Source organism: Lipotes vexillifer, unplaced genomic scaffold (assembly GCF_000442215.2).
Source record: "Lipotes vexillifer unplaced genomic scaffold, Lipotes_vexillifer_v1.1 scaffold21, whole genome shotgun sequence".
Classification (NCBI taxonomy): domain Eukaryota; kingdom Metazoa; phylum Chordata; class Mammalia; order Artiodactyla; family Lipotidae; genus Lipotes; species Lipotes vexillifer.
The window spans coordinates 519,500-526,045 of record NW_006774065.1 but is presented as its reverse complement, the minus strand read 5'-3'; the positions used below and the strand labels follow the sequence as shown (position 1 = coordinate 526,045).

The window sequence follows — 6,546 nt, the reverse complement described above, 5'->3', positions numbered from 1 at the left end:
ATTCCTGCTTGAAATTATGAACATTAAATCATTTAAACATTATACTTAAAACGTGAATCAGAACAAAACTGCTATATATTTTCTTTGGTAACCTGTGTATGTACTTATGAAAAAGGTCTGAGCAATTTTCAAAATAAACTTTAACCTCTATCATTTTTAACATTTTTCAGAATGAATTTATTACTGGGAAATTAGAATGAATAATAAAAATAAAATGTCATTTTTCAGGTTAGCAGGAGACCCCAGTTGACAGGGACAGAGTAAAGAGACAAAGTTGGTGATTAAACATTATAGTTAATCCCACTAGGGGATTGTAAGTAGAGAAAAAAGTATGTAAGTTAAGGGGTCTTTCACTCAAGAAAGCAGGTTTACTTAACCACAAAACCAGCAGGCTTGCTTAACAAAAAACCCATGCAACAGAAGCATGAGACATGCCCTGAAACAAACAATGGTGGAAGGAGACCCATATCCTGCCCAGTGAGCTCAGTAACTTAATGAGTCCTCTGGGCATACTAAAAACAAACATATAAGGAGAGAGTGACATTATACTGAAACCTGAGATGATTTACCATTTTTAATATATGTTACCACCTTTTTGCTCATTTCCACTGGTGCCATGACAGTCCTGACTTGACTATGGAGAGACAAGAAAACTCCCCTGCCTGACATGGAGGAGGAACTGATGATGGAAGCTTAACATCTACTCAAGAATGAGGAAGAAGATGGTCTTTTCCCCCTCCCCTTTCTTTGTTGGATTCTAAAACTGTAGCCCACTAAGTTCTCGGGGTGCAGCCCCCTGGCTTGGAAGCCTCACAAGCGTCCTATTCTAATAAATCACTCCTTATCTATCACTTTGCCTCTCGCTGAATTCTTTCTGAGCTGAGACATAAAGAACTGGAGCTCCTCGGAGCCTTCCCACCCGCCCAGACGCATTTCTGCCGTTTCACAGTGACTTCCAATACAGACTTCCGTGAAGGTTATTTCTAAATTTTTGGAAAGGGGGTTTAAAGGAACAGAACATCAAGGCTCTTTATAAAGTTTTTTTCTCCCTAAATTTCAGAAAGAAGTTTTCAGAGGAACAAAAAGCTGAGATTCTTTCTCAGGTGACCAGACCTGGCTTCAAACCACACCCTGTTTGCTTTGGGCTGTTCCTTTCCTGCAAACCTTGTGACTCCTGTTGTTTAAAGGCTGAGTCACGAGTTTTGTGACATAGTTTTTTTCATGGTCCAAAAGGTACAGAGGAAAACAGGCCTGATTTCAGAGGCAAGGGAGGGAAAGAAGGAGAAAGAGGGGGGAGAGGAGAGGCTCAGAGGGTGGGGAATGGGCCCGGGGTTATCTCCAAAGAGAAAACAACATTCTTGCGAGCTGAGAACACTGTGTTGTCTCTAGCAGAAAAATTCTCTGCACCACCCCTGCGGTCCCTAACTTAAGTCTAACTGTGGGTTCGGTTGAAGCAAATAGAAAAAACATTTGTCCAAGGGCACCGAGGTGAGGGGGAGGGGAGGGGAAAATGACCGCCCCAAAGACGGGTGGCTGCTGTTTACCTCGAGCAGTGGTTTCCAGCCACGAGTGATTTGGCCAATCGGGGGACATCTGGCCGTGTCTGGAGATTTTTTTTTTTTTTTTTGGCCCCCTTCTCCGCTCTCGGGATCTTAGTTCCCTGACCAGAGATTGAACCCAGGCCACAGCAGTGAAAGCACTGAGTCCTAACCACTGGACTGCCAGGGAATTCCCAGGAGACATTTGTGGTTGTCATACTGTGATATCGCGGGTGAGGAGTGCCACTAGCATCCAGTGATAAAGGCCAGGGATGCTGCTAAACATCCTTCAGTGGACGGTCCCCCATAATACAGAATTTCCCGGTCCCCAATGTCAATAATGCATTGGGTTGATAAACCCTGCTGTACAGAGGATTTTTGTTGCCGTTGTTACAACCGCTTTTCTATTTGCTGAGAAGGGCTCCCAAAGTCTAAATGTCCCACTTGGATTCAGGAATCGGGTATCAAGTCACGCTCCTAAAATCCCCTGACCTAGAATGCAATGTGCTAGAAAGTGCTAGAAGCAGCTTGAGTCACTGGATCCATTTTCAGCTCCTTCATCCACTGACCCATCCTTTGCAGGCGCCCCAGAAGGGATTGCGTCAGAGCTGGCACCAATGGAAGAGTGACAGAGACCCAGCAACAAGGCGGGATTGGTGGGCAGGTGTGAGCACGTGATGAGCTGAGCTCACAAAGGGCCTGGGTGTTGGGCTGCAGGGGGTTGGACTGGTGCCTGTTTGTCCGCCTGCCTTTCCTCTCTCACCCAAAGGATTCAGCTCCCCTGAAGATCACACAACCTTGTATGGCACTTAACTCAGCATCATGAGAATGTTCGCACAACGACCAGCAAACATTTTCCTCCTAAGGGAAAGGGTGAAATCGGAGAGATGGATGGGAAAGGTTTGCGTTGTGTTGTCATCAGTTATATAACCATAAAAGGAAGTCAAGGGAATCTACGCCTTAGGGGAGGGGGGGGGGAAGAAGCCCTAGAGGCTCTGTTCCTTTTCCTGCTTACATTTGTGTATTTGCAGTGTGTGGCAGAAAACAAACTGCTCCGGCTTCAGAATAACCCATTTCATCCCCCACCAGTCAGAAAATCAGACCGAAGTTCCAGTCCCCAATTTTGCCTAGTATAGGAACGTTAAGAAGTTAGTTAACTTGTTGGGTCTTTGTTTTGTGTTTTAATTTGTTTTCTTTAAATTGTGGCAAAATACACACAGAATATATCATCTCAACCATTTTTTAGTGTACAGTTCAGTAGTGTTAAGTATATTGTAGGGGAGGAAAAATAATTTTCCTTTTACCCTTCTGCGTCCTTGGCTGAGATGCCTGTAACGAAAGACAGATTAACAAGAGGAACAAAACAAAACAAAGCACAATAATCTATTAACATGCACACGTCTCGAATATATGGGAGATACCCCGGAGGGAAAATGTGTCACTCAAAGATGTGACTTTAGAATTTAGGCTTAAATACCATCTTAACAGGGAAAGTCCTCTTAAGGGAGAGTAAATGATTTTTACTGGGGGAATAGAAGAATGGATAGAGATATGATAGCTTGTGACACAGTTTGGTATCAACTTTTAGTCTCTCCTGTGTCAAGAGCCAATCTTCCCTGGTTGGTGAAACTCCTGGGGAGGGGATCTAGGACCACGGAGTTCCTTTTGAAGGATCTGTCTTTGGGCGGAGAAGGGGAGTTCAGTGAAAGCCTTGCTTTGCATTTGCTGTTTTTCAAGTGCTGGTAGCTCAAAATAACGTCAGGGGCATGTTCTGCTACCTTTCAACTTTCACCCTGTTGTGCAGTCATCACCGCCATCCATCTCCACTTTTCATCTTGCAAGACTGAAACTCTGTACCCATTAAACACTAACCCTTCACCCCCAGCCCTTGGCAACCATCATTCTTTCTGTTTCTATGAATTTGGCTAGTTTTTTTTTATTTTAGATCTTAGACCAGGATCTAACCTACGTCCCCCTGCAGTGGGAACGCGGAGGATTAACAACGAGACCGCCGGGAAGTCGCAAGAATTGTGACTACCTTTGGTACCTCATATAATGGATTTTGATTTTTTTTAATTGTAAAGTCAAATCTAATCACTGGAAAACATTTTTTTCAAAGATTTATGACATCTTTTCTAGAAAGCTCCATTTCTCAGCACACCTTGTTCTTTTTTCCTTATGGTGTTTGTTTTCCTTGTCATTGTGCTATTAGAATTATTTAAGCATAAGATACAAAGTAAAACAGAATCATATGATTCATTTCATGTGAGGCCTGATAACTTTAGAGATAACCTCAACGTTTTGTTCTCTTAAAACCGTGTTGACATTTAGGGAGAAATAACCTTCACAGAAGTTCATTACAAAGAGAAGCTGTCACCAGTACTCCACTCCCTAACTGGGAGTCGTTTCATGAATTTGTTTCATCTCAAAAAACGAAGGCTGTGCAGAGTCAGATCCCTCCAGCTCTAAGGTGAGATGTTTTTATGATTTAAAACATGAGGTCAAATCAAATGAGAGACAGGATTTGATGGATGAGGAATTCATTATTTCTGCAGACGAAGAACCACCGAACCCAGAGTGCAACAGGACCCCTTCTTTTAATAAAATAGCTTTTATTTTTAATGATAAAGTACAACGTATAAACATAGGTTTAAACAGTATGTGCGCCACAGCCATTCATGCTTTTATACGTGGCCTGTCGCTGAGGAAGCAGGAAGCACAGTCCCGCCTGCTGTGTCTGCTGGTTTCCTTTTGGGTGGCTCCCTCTGAAAATGGCTCCATTTTCAGACGGAGTTATTGAGAGCACAACTGAAGGGCAAGGGCCCGCACAGACGCTCAGACCTTTGAACGACGTCCACGCTTGCCGTCTGACGGCCGTGAATGAGTCACCAGGCCTCCAGGCCTTTTACTGCAGTCACAATGCCAGGAAGCGTAGGGTAAATTTCCTGAATGATCATTCTCACTTTTTCCGTGGTTTCAGTCATCATATCAGGTTTTGCCTTTACATGTTTCTTCTAACTGCTTTCCTTTGCCTCTTCTAACAAAATGACATTTGGAGTGTTAGGGACTTCAAGAAGGGCAGATCCCACCTATTGTGAAAATCCCACTTGCAAGTAGTGACCGGAGGAGTAATACCTGTTATAATCACGTCCATGGTGTTTGTATGATAAACAGGGGCAGAAATTTGAGGGAAACAAACAAACAAAAAAAACCAGAAACGGTACAGTGGAGATGCCGGGGATCGAACCCGGGGCCTCATACATGCAAAGCATGAGCTCTTCCGCTGAGCTACATCCCCCTCCACTTCTCTTTCACTTTCTGAAATTCTCTGCTATAGTCTATTCTTTAGATTTTTTTTTCCCCCTAAATTAAAATGTTGTATACCTAAATGGGTGTTAAAGTTTAAAGCAAACCAAAACCAATCGTTTTATGTTTCCCAACTAGACCCGTCGTTCACAGCTCTGCAGCTGGAATTCCAGCTGATACCGGAGCCAAGGAGCAAAGGGAGACAGACCTATTCTTGAATGTTGCTCCTCACAGACAGAAGAGAAGGGACAGAAAATAAAAGGGTTTCTTTCCAATAAATAAGGACATTGCCCGCATTGCACCTCCACCCAGAAATCTCCGGTTTCCTGGTCTTTAAAACCATGCCAACCTTTGGTGACTGTGAGGTTTGCAGACTGTTTATTTTTATTTTTATTTTTCTCCAACAAGAACTGTGACTATTGGGACTTCCCTGGTGGCGCATTGGTTAAGAATCCGCCTGCCAATGCAGGGAACACGGGTTCGAGCCCTGATCTGGGAAGATTCCCACCTGCTGCAGAGCAACTAAGCCCATGCGCCACAACTACTGAGCCCGCGAGCCACAACTACGGAGCCTGCGCTCTAGAGCCCACGAGCCACAACTACTGAGCCTGCATGCCGCAACTACTGAAGCTTGCGCGCCTGGAGCCCGTGCTCCGCCACAAGAGAAGCCACCGCAATGAGAAGCCCATGCACCGCAATGAAGACCCAACGCAGACAAAAAAAAAAAAAGAGCTCTGAATGTCAACGTGAACCCCCAGTGGAAAAGAATCTGAAAAAGAATATACACACATATACACTTGAAGCTAACACAACACTTCAATTGAAAAAAGATATATTCAAGAAAAAAAAAAAAACAGATCCACCCCCACTAAAACGCTGAGGAAGGAAGGAAGTCTCTTTGTGATAGCTCACTAAAAAGGGCCATTCCTTAGCTGTCGATGACCTCTTTTCCAGAGTGCTCCCCAAGGGGAGAGAAGTCACAATGCTATGGAGTGTCCTTCAAGTCATCAAGGTGCCACTCACTGGTTCGGTGAGAGACAAGGAGAACGAAAAGTGAGGCTACGCCTCTTTCCACCAGCCCTTGAGATTTCCTGGCAAGAAATAGAGTCACTTTACTATGATGTGGAGAACGCACCCCAAAATCCACTGCCACCTCAGTCCTTAACTAATCATCTCCCTTACAGCCTGCCAGTACCTGAAACCCTTCCTAGTAAAGTCCCAAATGAGCTGGTGCCCGGGACACTGGACTCAGCAGCTGTGATTTCATTAGCTCACCTCTCTGGGCCTCATCTGTGAAGTGGAGAATTGAATAGTAATTGCTTCACAGGGTGATGGCGGCCACTGAATGAGTTACACGGAGAAGGTGTAGAATAGTGCCTGGTACGAGGCCCCTGCTCTGAAACGCCGGTTCCCGTTATTAAAAATGCTGTTATTTTATGAACTCCAGCGAAGAGCTACTACTTATCTTCACCCCGTGTGTGAACTGACGCTTTGCTGATACTGTTTTGGTGAAACAGGAAAAGAGCAGGAGGGTGATGGGGTGAGTTGAGGAATGGGGCTCCGTTGAAAGCCGTCCTCTCTCCTATTGTTCTAGCTCGAGAGGGCGGCCATGAGAGCGAGCGACCTTAGCCACAGAACGGAGGAAGGACGGCAACGTAAGTGGTGGTATTTTGGACGTGGCTCGGGAGCGAGCTGAGGGGTT

The 6,546-nt window shown here is 44.7% G+C and overlaps 1 non-coding gene across 1 annotated transcript; it reads right to left on the bottom strand.

Annotated features, from left to right (window-relative positions):
• Nucleotides 1-4,764: 4,764 nt before the first annotated feature.
• Nucleotides 4,765-4,836, bottom strand: TRNAA-UGC (transfer RNA alanine (anticodon UGC)). Its single transcript has one exon. It is a non-coding gene; the product is annotated as a tRNA-Ala (tRNA).
• Between the last annotated feature and the right edge of the window lie 1,710 nt (nt 4,837-6,546).